The following is a 16231-nucleotide window of genomic DNA, read 5'->3' as shown; positions in this document are numbered from 1 at the left end:
AATGACCCAAAACACACTTCGAAAAGCACTATAAAATGGTTTTAGAGACAGCACTGGAGACTTCTAAGGTGGCCAGCAATGAGTCCAGACCTAAATCCCATAGAACACCTGTGGAGAGATCTCAAAATGGCAGTTTGGAGAAATATTAGGGACCTGGAGCAGTTTGCCAAAGAAGAATGGTCTACAATTCCAGCAGAGCATTGTAAGAAACTCATTGATGGTTACCAGAAGCGGTTGTTCGCAGTTATTTTGGCTAAAGGTTGTACAACCAAGTATTAGGCTGAGGGTGCCGATACTTTTGTCCGGCCCTTTTTTGGAGTTTTGTGTGAAATGATCAATGATTTGATTTTTGCTTCATTTTCTTTTGTGTTTTTTTCTTGCAAGCAAATTAAATGAAGAGAATAATACCAAAGAATTTGTGATTGCAATCATTTTTAGGAAGAAACTGAGTATTATATGACAGAATTGCAGGGGTGCCAATACTTTTGGCCAGCACTGTATATATATCTAGTTTCTAATGAAAACAAAATTCACAGTAACAAGGGTGTCGATTTAACAATCCCCTTTATCATCCAGGCTCTATCAGACAACCTATTACTAACCCAGTAAGTAAAAAGTAATAAAGACACACACAGAAAAAGTCCTTTAATTGAACAAAACACTTCCTGCCAGTTACCCTCTTTTTCCCATTTATTAGCCTAAAAATAAAAATAAAAAATCAAAGTAATCCCCACCTGTCCGCCATTAATGCATAGTGATGGTGTCCCCCAACGAACACCAACTCTGCTACATCTGGCTGCACTGCTGAGCAGTGACATGAGTAATGTGACCGCTCAGCATGACAGCCAGATGACACTGAGCTGTGTGTGAAAACGCGGCTGCGTTTGACCAGCGGTAACCTTAATGACGTCACTGCCGGTCACACGCAGCCTCGTTCTCATGCTCAGATCAGTGTGATCTGGCTGTCATGCTGAGCGGTAACATTACTGGTGTCACCGCTCAGCAATGCAAACAGATGTAGCAGAGTTGGGAATCGTCGTTGGACATCATTATGAATTATCAGCGGACTTTGATTTTTTATTTTTATGTTAATAAATGGGAAAAAATGGAATTTGTCGGGGAGTACTCTGTTCAATTAAAGGACTTTTTTTTGTGTGTTTGTGTGTGTCTTTTGACTACAGGATTAGTAATGGGGGTATCTGATAGACTTATCTCCATTACTAACCCCTAGGCTTGATGTCTGAGGACATAAAACACCTGAAATAAACCCCAAAACCATTACTCCGCTTGCACCATGGCAAGCGGAGAGAGCTGGGCTAAGCACCAGAATTGGCGCATCTAATGGATGCACCAGTTCTGGGGCTGCTGAGGCCTGGTGATATTAGTCTGGGAGGGGGAAAATATCCATGGCCCCTTCCCAGCCATTTAATATCAGCCCACAGCTGTCTGTTTAGCCTTTGCTGGTTATTAAAAATGGGGGAGACGCCACATAATTTTTTTTTGGTGTCACCCTTTTTAATAACCAGTAAAGGATATGCAGACAGCTGTGAGCAGATATTAGTAGCCTGGGAAGTTCCATGTTTATTGCCCTCTTCCCAGAATAATAACACCCGACCCAGCTGTCTGCTTTCCCTTAGCTGGGTCAGTGAGACCAGGCGTACGCTCATGAGAGTAGTACTCATCAGCCGATGTCTGGCTGGCGGTAACCTTTTCACCGCCGGTCACAGCTGTTGGCTTACATGCTGTCCTCTGTGTGACAGCATGGGAACCGCAGTACAGTGACCGGCGGTAACATCAGTGAGGTTACCGCCGATCAGAGCAGGTGTTTCCCGCGTTGTCACACAGATGACAGTGTGGGAACAGCCGGATGATTAGGCCCCCCATTTATTTGAATGGGTTCCAGGTTTGGGATCATGTTCGAGTACCGTTCTGGTACCCGAATCAAACTTTTTTATAAAGTGCGGATGAACCCGATGGCCCTGAACATCCATGGGTCCGCCCATCCCTAGTCTTAACCGGTGTGGTCTGGTCCACTGACCTTGCCTGCGCAGTCCGGATCTCTCTCACGGGCACACAACAGCCTGCTGGTCTGGTCTCTCTAGTGCATCCCGGTATCCTGGCTGCAACGTCCCCACGAGCATATGTCCTGCTGCTCTCTCTCATTGGCTCCAAGTCCCTTCCCATCTTGTCCCTCCGGCTTTTTATATTGGGGAACTGTGTCATGAATATCACCTGACCTGGTGCTCCATCTAGACTTGTCCTTTTCAAAATACTCCGCCCTATTATTGGCTTCGTAGAGCCCTGGTTGGACAATAGGTGGCAGTCTCAGGTCACAAATAATGCACCGCTCTGAGGAATTTCATCTTTCACAGCACACTCTCTTATATTGGCAAGAGAAGCTGTATCCAATGATGTATCACTTAGTTTACTGGGTGCAGCAGTTCTGACACAATAAGAGCTTTTAGATTTAGAATGAAGAGAGCTGACCCCGCCAACACCAAGCTCTCCATGTACTCAGTCCATAGACAATAAGGTGCTTATCAGAGGAGGGGGCGTTGCTGGAATAATGTGGTCCGGCAATGTTAATCTCTTAGTGATAAATCCTTCAGTTAGTAAACAGCACCACTTTGACAAGTGACACATCCCTGATTTCTGTGTTTCAGCCTCTATCTTCTGCTGTGTTCAGATTACATAGCAAAATCTACTTACCGATTCCCTTTCATATGGTCAGTTTATGATGTTTGACATGGGACCTATAACATGTTCCCTACTTGAGAGAGGTGCAGGAACTCATACAGACACAGCAAGATCCAACTGAAATTGTATTTACTCAACACAGAGAATCTCAATAAGGTTACACACAATATTGTGGTACAGAGCTGGGAGGTTACACAACAGAATGGTAGAACAGTGCACACTGTAATTCACATGGTATAGACCACAGTGTAACATACTACAGATTGATGCAGTGCAGGCAGATTGGCACAGTGAATTGTTGTATTTCTTGTACTTGCCCAGATGCCAGCTACATTCAGAAAATGGTCTTCAACCTTTTGCAATATTATTAGAGTGTTGCTTATTATACTTGTCTAAGATGTTCTCTACAATTCGCTATGGAGTTGTTCACTGTGCCGTACTTGGGGAAATTATACAAATTGTCCAGAGCAAGACAAAGGAGTATTTTAGGGTCTCATCTTTCATCAGCAGAACCCAACCCCATCTACAAGAAGAAACATCTATTGGTAATTAATTAGAAATGGTTATGCAATGGAATAAAAAGTGGCTACAATGTTTTTACAATTTATATAAAATGAACTTACTTACATTAGTACTTTAAAGCAGTTTAACAGTTGGCCAGATTTTAGTGCTCCTCTCCGTATTTAGGTAGCTGTACTTGCAAATTAGGTTCAAAACATGAACGTGGATGCTCTTCCATCTCTGAGTGTGGGGGTGATGTGATGAAAGCGGTAGACTATCTAGTCCAGTTTTTTTTTTATCTAAGACAGCCCCCTTCTCTGCCACAGCCGAATGTGCCTGTTGTGGGGTGGTTCAAAACTAGCATTTATTTAAATCCTATATATCTGTCTATTTGATGTCATAATTTAGCCTCTTCCCATATACTAAGCTTAAAATGTGCTTATCATTCCCTCACTACTCTTACTGCTGTATTTTTTTTACCATCTTTCTATTTGATCACATTTAATTTGAGAACCCTCAGTGCATGCTGGGATACTCAAATGATCCATTAATAGGGGGCGGAGGCTGAGGTCAATGCCACAACTTTTGCCCCACCCTGAAACAAAGAGTCAGCAGTGATGTGAATTGCGTGGGCCGGGATGGTCTCTGCTTTACCTGCATGCCAGGTTTTCTCCTTATAATAGGCACAATGACAGTCCACTCTTCTGCTTTCTCATCACTTCTTTTTAGAGCCAGTGCACTGTCACTGTGCATACTATACAGTGACAAGAACCTACTAAGCATACAGTGCCTACAAGTAGTATTCAACCTCCTGCAGATTTAGCTGGTTTGATAAGATGCAAATAAGTTAGAGCCTTCAAACTGCAAACGAGAGTAGGTTTTATGAACAGAAGCATAAATCTTACAAACCAAAAAGTTATGTTGCTCAGTTGAAATTTATTAAATTTTAAACATAAAAGTGTGGGTCAATTATTATACAACCCCTATGTTTAATATTTTGTGGAATAACCCTTGTTTGCAATTACAGCTAATAATCATCTTTTATAAGACCTGATCAGGCCGGCACAGGTCTGTGGAGTTATCTTGGCCCACTCCTCCATGCAGATCTTCTCCAAGTTATCTAGGTTCTTTGGGTGTCTCATGTGGACTTTATTCTTGAGCTCCTTCCACAAGTTTTCAATTGGGTTAAGGTCAGGAGACTGACTAGGCCACTCCAACACCTTGACTTTTTCCCTATTGAACCAGGCCTTGGTTTTCTTGGCTGTGTGCTTTGGGTCGTTGTCTTGTTGGAAGATGAAATTACGACCCATCTTAAGATCCTTGATGGAGGAGCGGAGGTTCTTGGCCAAAATCTCCAGGTAGGCCGTGCTATCCATCTTCCCATGGATGCGGACCAGATGGCCAGGCCCCTTGGCAGAGAAACAGCCCCACAGCATGATGCTGCCACCACCATGCTTGACTGTAGGGATGGTATTCTTGGGGTCGTATGCAGTGCCATCCAGTCTCCAAACGTCACGTGTGTGGTTGGCACCAAAGATCTCGATCTTGGTCTCATCAGACCATAGAACCTTGAACCAGTCTGTCTCAGAGTCCTCCAAGTGATCATGAGCAAACTGTAGACGAGCCTTGACATGACGCTTTGAAAGTAAAGGTACCTTACGGGCTCGTCTGGAACGGAGACCATTGCGGTGGAGTACGTTACTTATGGTATTGACTGAAACCAATGTCCCCACTGCCATGAGATCTTCCCGGAGCTCCTTCCTTGTTGTCCTTGGGTTAGCCTTGACTCTTCGGACAAGCCTGGCCTCGGCACGGGAGGACACTTTCAAAGGCTGTCCTGGCCGTGGAAGGCTAACAGTAGTTCCATAAGCCTTCCACTTACGGATGATGCTCCCAACAGTGGAGACAGGTAGGCCCAACTCCTTGGAAAGGGTTTTGTACCCCTTGCCAGCCTTGTGACCCTCCACGATCTTGTCTCTGATGGCCTTGGAATGCTCCTTTGTCTTTCCCATGTTGACCATGTCTGAGTGCTGTTCACAAGTTTGGGTAGGGTCTTAAATAGTCAGAAAAGGCTGGCAAAAGAGATCTTTAATCCACACATGTGAAGCTCATTATTCTTGGTGCCTGAACTACTTCTGTAGCACCCTGAGGATTCGGCTGCTACAGGGGTATTGCACCTCAACCCAGAGGTGTGATATTCCACTCCCGGGTAAGGATGGAGTGTGGAACTGAGCTCAGTTAGCTGCATGCACTACACACATCCCATTTCCGGGGAACAGACCGATGGTACTCCCACTAGAGAAATGTGCAGGTACGACAGAGTCTGTTCCTGGCTGAAGTGGGAGGGGGGTGGAACATGCCAGTAGTGTAGGGGCAGATAGGGGGAGCAGTCTGGGTAGTGCTAGGAGCTCATTGGGTGCTGGTCACCTGAGCTCACACATAGAGGGAGTATATAAGGTGGGAACCATCTTAGATCAGGGTCAGTCTGTCAGTCTTTTGTCAGAGCAGAGCAGAGGAAGAGAGCAGAGGAGAAGAGCAGCTCCAAGGCCCAGAGAGAGAGAGGAGAAAGAAAGACCCAGAGGGGGAGAAAGAAGGAACTCCAAGAGCCCAAATTAGACCAGAGGGTGAAGAGTTGGCAACAGGGTACCGGATCCCAAGCTGGCAGAGCCTACAGCACACCTTAGCCAGGAACCGGAGGTCGTGGGCAGGATCTGCCACGACCACCCACTAAATCCACCCAGAAGGCAGACCAGGAATAGGGTCAGGGAACCCAGAGACAAGGGTTTACCACCAAGAGGCCCGAGGGAGCCGGACATAGGTGGATCCCTGGTGGGGAAGGCCAGAGAAGAGGACAGGACAGAAAGGGAGCTCAGGACCACGCTCCAGAATCACCTGGGGGTTGGCCGAGTCCAGGACCTGGTGGACGCAGCACGGCTCGGGTGGTCACTTAAGGCCGGAGTGACCAGAACAACTGCAGTAAGTAAACAAACCCTGAACTGCACAGCCCGACTCTGAGTCTCATTTCCATCCCCGCTGCACCACCACAACCCCCATCCTCTGCAACTGACCCCCTGAGGCTATACCCCTCCCGTTGGGGGTTATACTACCTAAGCTGCACACACATCACCAGCCTCAGTGGACCCTGCTGCAGCGGCGGCCGTACTGACCGCAAATCAATGGGTGGCGTAGTCGACACAAAAGAACATCTAGTAACATCATAAGGACTGCCACACACTGAGTTTGACACCCTGGGCACGGACCGGGTCACAGCCACTCGGAGACTACAACCCCCATCTGATCCGGCTCCGGGTATCCCCAACAACACTGGCCCAGGGGGCGCGTCAACTTTGGCGTAGTCGGCAGGATTACGTGCCCGCAACAACCGGGTACTGCGTGCCTGAAGAAAAGTACACCGTTACCTCAAAAAGAAGTCTCCTGCCGGTTCCGGAGGGTCCCCGCCATCGGACCCCATCACAGGTCGTTTCCCGCCGGTTGTCCGCCATTTGCAGCTTTTTCCCGCCATCCATGGAGCTTCCCGCCACTGGGAGACGATTCCCGCCATTTCCGAAGATTTCCCGCCTTGGAAGAGCGGACGCCATTATGGGCGTGCCAGAGGGTGGCAAAAGGCCACCTCCCATCGTGGGCCAGGTCGAAGAATGGCGCCAAAAGCGTAAACCGCGCCCACCAACAGAGACTGTGATGCTGGAAGTGTCCATCAGCGTAAGAGAACTGCCCCTGGAACGGAAGTTGCCCCGGGACCACCCTCAATGTGGGCGGAGACAGAAGAAGAGAGCAAAGATGGGTGTCGCCTGGAGCAGTCTGGAGAGAGCGCACCCGGAGACAAGAAGTCTGGAGAGGAGTCCAGAGAAAGCACACCCGGAGATGGAGGGAGAGCCAGGCAGCACCGACCCAGTGGTCAGGAGCCTGATGCGGGCCGCCACTCCAGGCAGCACCGACCCAGTGGTCAGGAGCCTGTTGCAGGTCGCCACTCCAGAAGGCCTGCTGGAGATCCTAGCACAGCTCCCCCGAGATCGGGAGTGTGCACAGACTGCGCTGGAGGGCCTCGCACAGAGGTTGGCCCGGGTGCAACGAGAGACGTTGGCGGAGTGGAGCCGAGAGATGGCCCAGCAGACCGAGACTCGTCAGCGGAGCACGCCACCCGAGACGAGGAGACAGACCGCCTCTGAGGATGGCGCAGGAGGACTGAAGGCCGGAGACGCCGCCGAGAAGGGAGCCGAACGAATGGAGGCAGGTAAAGGGGACGTCACTACCCCGAGCCGGGAAACCGCGTGCCTGCCCCAGCTCCCCGTCGTAGAGCCCGAAGTACCCCCTGTCGTGCCCGTCGCTGCAACGTCACCGCCGCAGACTAGGCCTCAAACGGAAGCCGCGACCCCTGTGACGTCACACGCCTCGACCTCGAGCGTGGCCAAGCAGGAAATACCATCGGCCTGGTCGCAAGGCCTAGTACCCCCGGGCGACGCAATACAAACAGCGCCCCCTACCTCCGCGGAGCCCCCGGCCTGGTCGCAGGGCCAAGTAACACAGGGCGCCGCCGTTCTTACGGTGCCCTTTACTTTCAAGGTGCCCCAGGCCTGGTCGCAAGGCCTGGTTAACCCGGGCGCCGCTACAACCACGGCGCCCATAACACCTAAAGTACCGCACCTGGGTGAGGACCTGTTCGCCCAGCATACGTGCCCGGATGGGCAGCCCTTCGTATGGCCCCAGGAATACATCCAGCTGGAGCTGCAAAAAGCAAGGGCCATGTGCGAACCCCTGATCCCGGCTCCAAAGCCCATGAAGAGGATCTCGCCCCCGCTAGAAGAGACCCAGTTTGAGTGGGATCCCACCGGAGAAGACCTCATGGGGTTCACTCAGGAGACTCGGGCAGCCGCAGCGGAGCGTGCAGAGTGCTGCCGCCAGCAGCTCGAGGTCTTTGAGAGGGAGCGGAGAGAGAGGCGGGTCCGGGAACAACAAGCCCAAATAAGGAGCGCGGAGCAGAAGAGCCGGACCAGGAGAAACCCCCGTGCAGCGCATGGTCCCCGTACCATCGGGACTGTGATAAAGTTCAATCTGCAGCATGGGTGGGGTTTCATCAGGGATCACCGCACCCCAGGCGACGTCTTCGTGACCAGGAGAGACGTTGAGTCCCACCTACCGGAGGGACACAGAGGTCGTGACCTGTATTTAGGGGACGAGGTCACCTTCACCCGGCACAAGTGTGCCAAAGGACCCTACGCCCTCCATGTGCATCGCCTGACGGAGGAGGAGCTGCGGTGTGAGGAGGAGCAAGAGGACCCGGACGGGTCTGAAACTGAAACTGTCCACAAAGAAAGAGCAGGAGGACGCCGTCGTTGAAGTATGGTAGAGAGAGACTGTATAAAGTTGCCCGTCAGGGTATAAGAACTGTTCTAGTTAAAATATAGTCCCCGTTGGGACCAGCTAAGAGTGAACTGTTAACCCCGTGTGTCCCTATTCCCACTGACCGAGGACTGAGAGCGGTCAATCCTCCCTAATACCTGGCCGAGGACTGAGAGCGGCCATATTCCCTTGTATATAGTTGCGCTTCCTAAGGCGCCCCCTACCGGTTTTATAGGAAACCATTTTCTTTAAGAGACTGTCGCACCTTACCCGGTCACAAGTTGCACCGTGACCGGAGGAACCAGAAACAAGAATGTTATTAATATGAAAAGTTTATTGCTGATAATATATGTGATGTTTTATATGTTTATATGTTGATGTTTTATGAAAAAAATGTATGTTTGTGGATGTTTATATCTTACAGCCCGAGGACGTGCTGTGATTTACCAGGGGGGAATGTAGCACCCTGAGGATTCGGCTGCTACAGGGGTATTGCACCTCAACCCAGAGGTGTGATATTCCACTCCCGGGTAAGGATGGAGTGTGGAACTGAGCTCAGTTAGCTGCATGCACTACACACATCCCATTTCCGGGGAACAGACCGATGGTACTCCCACTAGAGAAATGTGCAGGTACGACAGAGTCTGTTCCTGGCTGGAGTGGGAGGGGGGTGGAACATCCCAGTAGTGTAGGGGCAGATAGGGGGAGCAGTCTGGGTAGTGCTAGGAGCTCATTGGGTGCTGGTCATCTGAGCTCACACATAGAGGGAGTATATAAGGTGGGAACCATCTTAGATCAGGGTCAGTCTGTCAGTCTTTTGTCAGAGCAGATCAGAGGAAGAGAGCAGAGGAGAAGAGCAGCTCCAAGGCCCAGAGAGAGAGAGGAGAAAGAAAGACCCAGAGGGGGAGAAAGAAGGAACTCCAAGAGCCCAAATTAGACCAGAGGGTGAAGAGTTGGCAACAGGGTACCGGATCCCAAGCTGGCAGAGGCTACAGCACACCTTAGCCAGGAACCGGAGGTCGTGGGCAGGATCTGCCACGACCACCCACTAAATCCACCCGGAAGGCAGACCAGGAATAGGGTCAGGGAACCCAGAGACAAGGGTTTACCACCAAGAGGCCCGAGGGAGCCGGACATAGGTGGATCCCTGGTGGGGAAGGCCAGAGAAGAGGACAGGACAGAAAGGGAGCTCAGGACCACGCTCCAGAATCACCTGGGGGTTGGCCGAGTCCAGGACCTGGTGGACGCAGCACGGCTCGGGTGGTCACTTAAGGCCGGAGTGACCAGAACAACTGCAGTAAGTAAACAAACCCTGAACTGCACAGCCCGACTCTGAGTCTCATTTCCATCCCCGCTGCACCACCACAACCCCCATCCTCTGCAACTGACCCCCTGAGGCTATACCCCTCCCGTTGGGGGTTATACTACCTAAGCTGCACACACATCACCAGCCTCAGTGGACCCTGCTGCAGCGGCGGCCGTACTGACCGCAAATCAACGGGTGGCGTAGTCGACACAAAAGAACATCTAGTAACATCATAAGGACTGCCACACACTGAGTTTGACACCCTGGGCACGGACCGGGTCACAGCCACTCGGAGACTACAACCCCCATCTGATCCGGCTCCGGGTATCCCCAACAACACTGGCCCAGGGGGCGCGTCACTTCTTAATACTTTAGGGGGACCAAACAGAATTCTTGTGGTTTGAGGGGTTGAATAATAAATGACACTCTGAATTAACTTTTTACGTTTTTAAAAAAAAAAAAATAAAAAATTTGCTACAGTGCATTTCCCACTTCCAGGCTGATCTACAGTACAAATGTCACAATGCCAAGTTAATTCCGCATGTGTCAACCAGCTAAATCTGCAGGGGGTTGAATACTACTTGTAGGCACTGTATATAGAAATTTACAATCTACACATGCTCAGTAGAGAAAGGAATAGTGCATCACCAGAAATGAACGTCACTGATGATTATTTATTTCAGGGTTGGGGCAGAGGCTGCGGCGTAGTGAGGGAACAATAGGACTTCTTCATTAAAGTATATTAGAAAAGAGATTAGATTTAAGGTTTATATGTATAAACAACTAAACTGTTTTAATCTTACAGGACAATACCTTTACCCATATTGATTATCCTATGAATGAAATACAGTTCTCTACACATAGATACTCTTTCAGAAGTGCCTGGATTCAACAAAAGTGGAGAAAACAGTGAGCTAACAGAAGAGTTGGGATTGTATTAAAATAGAAGCTGTAATACAGAAATATGGATCTGGATTTTTTGCCACCATTGCTTACTTGCAGCAAATAGAAGTCCATAATAGGAAATGTGCTTATCAGCAGAACATTTCCCAATAAGTGTATCCTAACTTGGCTTATTTCCTTGACATGCAACCTGACATATTTCATTGTAGACATGGTCAGATTTGTGATTTGTTATAGTCTCAGAACACTGGGTGGCAGTCCCCACGGTAGCGGTAATGGTGGTTATATTGATTGCTTGCCTTAAAAAAAGAGTTGGATTTAAGAACGGAACTGTGGACTTAGGTTCTGGTAATAAAGGACCACTGTCTTAAAATCCTCACTTGATCCATCTGTTTCAGGTATAATTCTGGGGCGACATATGCGCTGTTGATTTTTAGCATGTATCCTAGGTATAACAAAACAAACCATTTATGTGCAGACCTGCAGGGTGTCTGTAGATTGTTCACTTACCAGTACAATGCTTCCCTGTGTCCTGCCCCTGTAAGGCTCTTGTCACAGCGTGTAGAACAGTGCACCTATGTGATATCTACAGCACAGTCACATCATTATGATACAAGCAGAAACAATATGTTTATTGTGACTGTAGCAGTAGACATTGCGACGTAGACATAGGCGCACTGTTCATTTTTACTCCAAAATACATAAAATGCTAGTAATTCTGAACTTTATTGAGTGACAGCAAGTATTGCTTCTGCAGGAGTCCCCACTCAGCTTTTCTGCACACCAGAATGACAAAACTGCATAGAATTGTAGTGGAAGAGGAGTAGAGCAGGAGGGGCCTATAGATTTGCCTTTGAGGGTCTTTGAAATGTAAATAATAACCACTGTAACATACATATTGATTGTCTTGCAACTTTCACAGAATTAGGCAAACTGTGAATAAGTGGCTAAATAGATTTTTTTTTTAGCAAATTAAATATCTACCTGATGAAAAATGTACTTAAAGTGCAACTGTCAAGAGTTTTACTTTTTTATATCAAAATAATTGGGGGCTAGGGGGTCTGAGTCAAAACACTTGAAGGCAATGTGCACATAGTGGTGTACAGGCTCAATCACAAATTCTTATCCATCATGCAATACCATCTGATTTGCTCCAAATTTACTGTGCAGAAGGACAATGACCTTAAACACACAGTCAATGTCATTAAGAACTATTTTAAGTGTAAAGAACAAGGAGTCCTGGAATTGTTGATATGGCCCTTACAAAGCCCTAATCTCATCATTATTGAGTCTGTCTAGGATTACATGAAGAGACAGAAGGATTTGCACAAGCCTACATCCACAGAAGATCTGTGGTTATTTCTCCAAGATATTTGGAACAAAGTCCCTGCTGAGTTCCTTCAAAAACTGTATAGAAGTGTATCTTGAAGAATTGATTTAAGTCCCAGCACTCGCGTATTCTATAAAAAGGTGCTTTATTAGATCAAATTTAAAAACAGAGGCATAAAAATAAGCAAAATGGGAAAGACAGAATGGCTACAATCACCAGGCAACGCATTTCTGACCTACATGGTCCTTAGTTTGAACCTCTAGAAGAATTGATGCATTAATTCTCTTTTGAAAGCAAAGGGTGGTCACACCAAACAATGATTTGATTTAGATTCCTTTCGCTCATTCAATTGCAATTTTTTGCTTGATCAAACCAAATTATTAACGCTATTATTTTTACACCCTCCTAATTTTTTTTTTCAGTAGGTTTGAACACACCTTCTCATTTAAAGATTTTTCTCTATTTTCATGACTTTGAAAATTGTACATTCACACTGAAGACATCAAAACTATGAATTAACACATGTGGAATTATATACTTAAAAAAAAAGTGTGAAACAACTGAAAATATGTCTTATATTCTAGGTTCTTCAAAGTAGCCACCTTTTGCTTTGATGACTGCTTTGCACACTCTTGGCATTCTCTTGATGAGCTTCAAGAGGTAGTCACCGGAAATGGTGTTACAACAATCTTGAAGGAGTTCCCAGAGATGCTTAGCACCTGTTGGCCCTTTTGCCTTCACTCTGCGGTCCAGCTCATTCCAAACCATCTCGATTGGGTTCAGGTCTGGTGACTGTGGAGGCCAGGTCATCTGGCGCAGCACCCCATCACTTTCCTGCTTAGTCAAATAGCCCTTACACAGCATGGAGGTGTGTTTGGGGTCATTGTCCTGTTGAAAAATAAATGATGGTCCAACTAAAGGCAAACCGGATGGAATAGCATGCCGCTGCAAGATGCTGTGGTAGCCATGCTGGTTCAGTATGCCTTCAATTTTGAATAAATCCCCAACAGTGTCACCAGCAAAGCACCCCCACACCATCACATCTCCTCCTCCATGCTTCACGGTGGGAACCAGGCATGTAGAGTCCTTCCGTTCACCTTTTCTGCGTCGCACAAAGACACGGTGGTTGGAGCCAAAGATCTCAAATTTGGACTCATCAGACCAAAGCACAGATTTCCACTGGTCTAATATCCATTCCTTGTGTTCTTTAGCCCAAACAAAACTCTTCTGCTTGTTGCCTGTCCTTAGCAGTGGTATCTTAGCAGCTATTTTACCATGAAGGCCTGCTGCACAAAGTCTCCTCTTAACAGTTGTTGAAGAGATGTTTCTGCTGCTAGAACTCTGTGTGTTATTGACCTAGTCTCTAATCTGAGCTGCTGTTAACCTGCGATTTCTGAGTCTGGTGACTCAGATAAACTTATCCTCAGAAGCAGAGGTGACTCCTGGTCTTCCTTTCCTGGGGCGGTCCTCATGTGAGCCAGTTTCTTTTTAGCGCTTGATGGTTTTTGCAACTGCACTTGGGGACACATTCAAAGTTTGCCCAATTTTTCGCACTGACTGACCTTCATTTCTTAAAGTAATGATGGCCACTCGTTTTACTTTACTTAGCTGCTTTTTTCTTGCCATAATACAAATTCTAACTGTATATTCAGTAGGACTATCAGCTGTGTATCTGTTAGAACCTTGCTCTTAGGTTTTTTCCTTTGCTGGTCACATGACCTTGTTGGCCTATTTAATCCTGCTCCGCCCTTCTGGCTTTGCTGGACTTCATTGTATAACTACTTTCTAGCTAGCCTGTGCTCTGTATCTAACTCTGTTAGTTTGCTTGGTCTACGGACCTCTATGCTCTATATATTTTGTTTGTTCGTCTGTCTGCTACTATTTCTGTTAGGAGGTGTCCCATTTTCCTCCCAGTCCTTAGTACTTGTAGGGATTCCTTCCCCACATCTATAGGTCTCCGTACAGACTAGCTTAGGACTTTAGCAGGTCTGATCGCAGGATCAGGTTCCCTGTTACATCGTAGGGATTCAGCTGAGTTCTATCGTAGGGACAGATCTCCTCTCTTTCCTTAGCTCTGGTAGCAGAACATAACAGTAAGTCCAGCCTGCAAATTCTCTAAGGAAAGATTTTTCTGTTCCATCATGGTGTCGGTTCAGGATTTGGCTCATCGCCTGCAGGGACTCTCTCTGGAGGTGGCCGAGCTCCGTCAGCACGTGAGTAACTGTCCTGGAGCACATTTCTTGGAGCCTAAGGTATGTTTGCCGGATTTATTTTTTGGTGAACATCGAGAATTTTTTTCATTTAAAAATGCTTGCTTATTGTATTTTCGTTTGAGACCCAAGTCCTCTGGGGATGAATCCCAGCGCATAGGGTTCATAATGTCACTTTTGCGCAAAGAGCCTCAGGAGTGGGCCTTTTCTTTGCAACCTAGTGATACATGCTTCAGATCAGTGGATAGTTTTTTTTCTGCTTTGGGACTATTATATGATGATCCTGACCATGTCGCATCAGCTGAGACTGAGTTGAGACGTTTGAAACAGGGATCAGGTAATGTGGAAAAATATTGTACTCATTTCCGTCGATGGTCTACTCAAACAGGGTGGAACGATTCTGCTCTGAAAAGTCTATTTCTTGCTGGGCTCAATGAAAGGGTTAAAGACCTGCTAATTGCTTATCCTACACCTGAAGATTTGCAACAGGCTATGCAATTAGCTATACGGGTGGATAGGAGACTGCGTGCAAGGGTTAATGAGAGCAAATCCTCTGCTATGTCAGTTTCTGGTTATGAGAATGTGTGTACTAACAGTGGTGAACCGATGGAGATTGGATCGGTGGCACCTCGCTCTCAAGAAAAAGACCGTCGATTTTCTGAAGGCTTGTGTTTCTATTGCGGAAAATCTGGTCATTTGATTAAAGGCTGTGAGCTTCGTATGAAGAAAGAAAAAAAAATGGTCAGTCATGCCCGTATTGCCTGTTTAAATTCCAAGGGTGTATTTTTAGCTGCTTCCACGATTGCTCAGGAAAAATTAATGGAATTTCGGGTGTTTGTTGATTGTGGGTCTACTCTGAATGTAATTGATGGGGGATTCTTGGAAAGACTCAATTTAAAACCCGAACCTTTATCATCCCCCATTGCTGTGGTTTCTGTGGATGGTTCCCCTTTGAAGAATATTACTCTCAAGGTCTGTGAATTTCCTCTCACTATTAATGGTGTTCACCATGAGAAATTGGATTTGGTAGTTTTGAATAACTTGCCTTCTCCAGTAATATTGGGATTGCCCTGGTTAAAATTTCACAATCCTGTACTGGATTGGTCTACCAGTGAAATTAAATCCTGGAGCCATAAATGTTATGACAAGTGTTGTAACGGGCGTATTGCAGCTTTGGATAGGGGAGAATTGCCTGTTCCTATTCAGGATTTTTGGAGAGTTTTTTCTGAGAAGGAATCGCAGGTTTTGCCTCCCCATAGAGACTATGATTGTTCTATTGAATTTGTCCCTGGAGCGACTCTTCCTAAAAGTCGTTTATTTAACCTTACTATTCCTGAGAGGAAGGCTTTGGAGGAATACATACAGACAAGTTTGGCCGCCGGTCACATTAGGCCCTCTAAGTCTCCTGTGGCGGTTGGATTTTTTTTTGTAAAAAAAAAAGGACGGCGGTTTACGTCCTTGTCTGGATTTTCGTGAGATTAACAAAATTACTGTACGCAATCCTTACCCACTGCCATTGATTCCTGATCTGTTTAACCAGTTAATGGGGGCCAAGTGGTTCTCTAAAATTGACCTTAAGGGGGCATACAATCTGTTGCGCATGAAGGAGGGTGATGAATGGAAGACTGCTTTTAACACTCCTGTGGGTCATTTTGAGAACCTGGTTATGCCTTTTGGTCTTACTAATGCTCCTGCATTTTTTCAGAATCTTATTAATGACATCCTTAGACCTTTGATCGGCAAAAATGTGGTTGTGTATTTGGATGACATTTTGATTTATTCGCCGGATCTGGAGTCTCATTGGCGGAGCGTACGTGAGGTATTACAGTTATTAATGGACAATTCGCTTTTTGCTAAGCTGGAGAAATGTGAGTTCGCTGTACAGAGAATTAGTTTTTTGGGTTACATTATCTCCAGCGAAGGTTT

General features: G+C 46.9%; 1 protein-coding gene across 1 annotated transcript in view; it reads left to right on the top strand.

Moving 5' to 3' along the window:
* Positions 1-16231, top strand: part of ANKFN1 (ankyrin repeat and fibronectin type III domain containing 1) — a 1224583-nt gene that overhangs the window by 173843 nt on the left and 1034509 nt on the right. The gene's annotated exons all lie outside the window — the stretch shown is intronic.

This window comes from Phyllobates terribilis, unplaced genomic scaffold, assembly GCF_046119375.1.
Source record: "Phyllobates terribilis strain yellow unplaced genomic scaffold, ASM4611937v1 Scaffold_5__5_contigs__length_657084704, whole genome shotgun sequence".
In the NCBI taxonomy this organism is placed as follows: domain Eukaryota; kingdom Metazoa; phylum Chordata; class Amphibia; order Anura; family Dendrobatidae; genus Phyllobates; species Phyllobates terribilis.
Note: the sequence above shows the minus strand (reverse complement) of the source record. Positions and strands in the feature narration are given on the sequence as shown.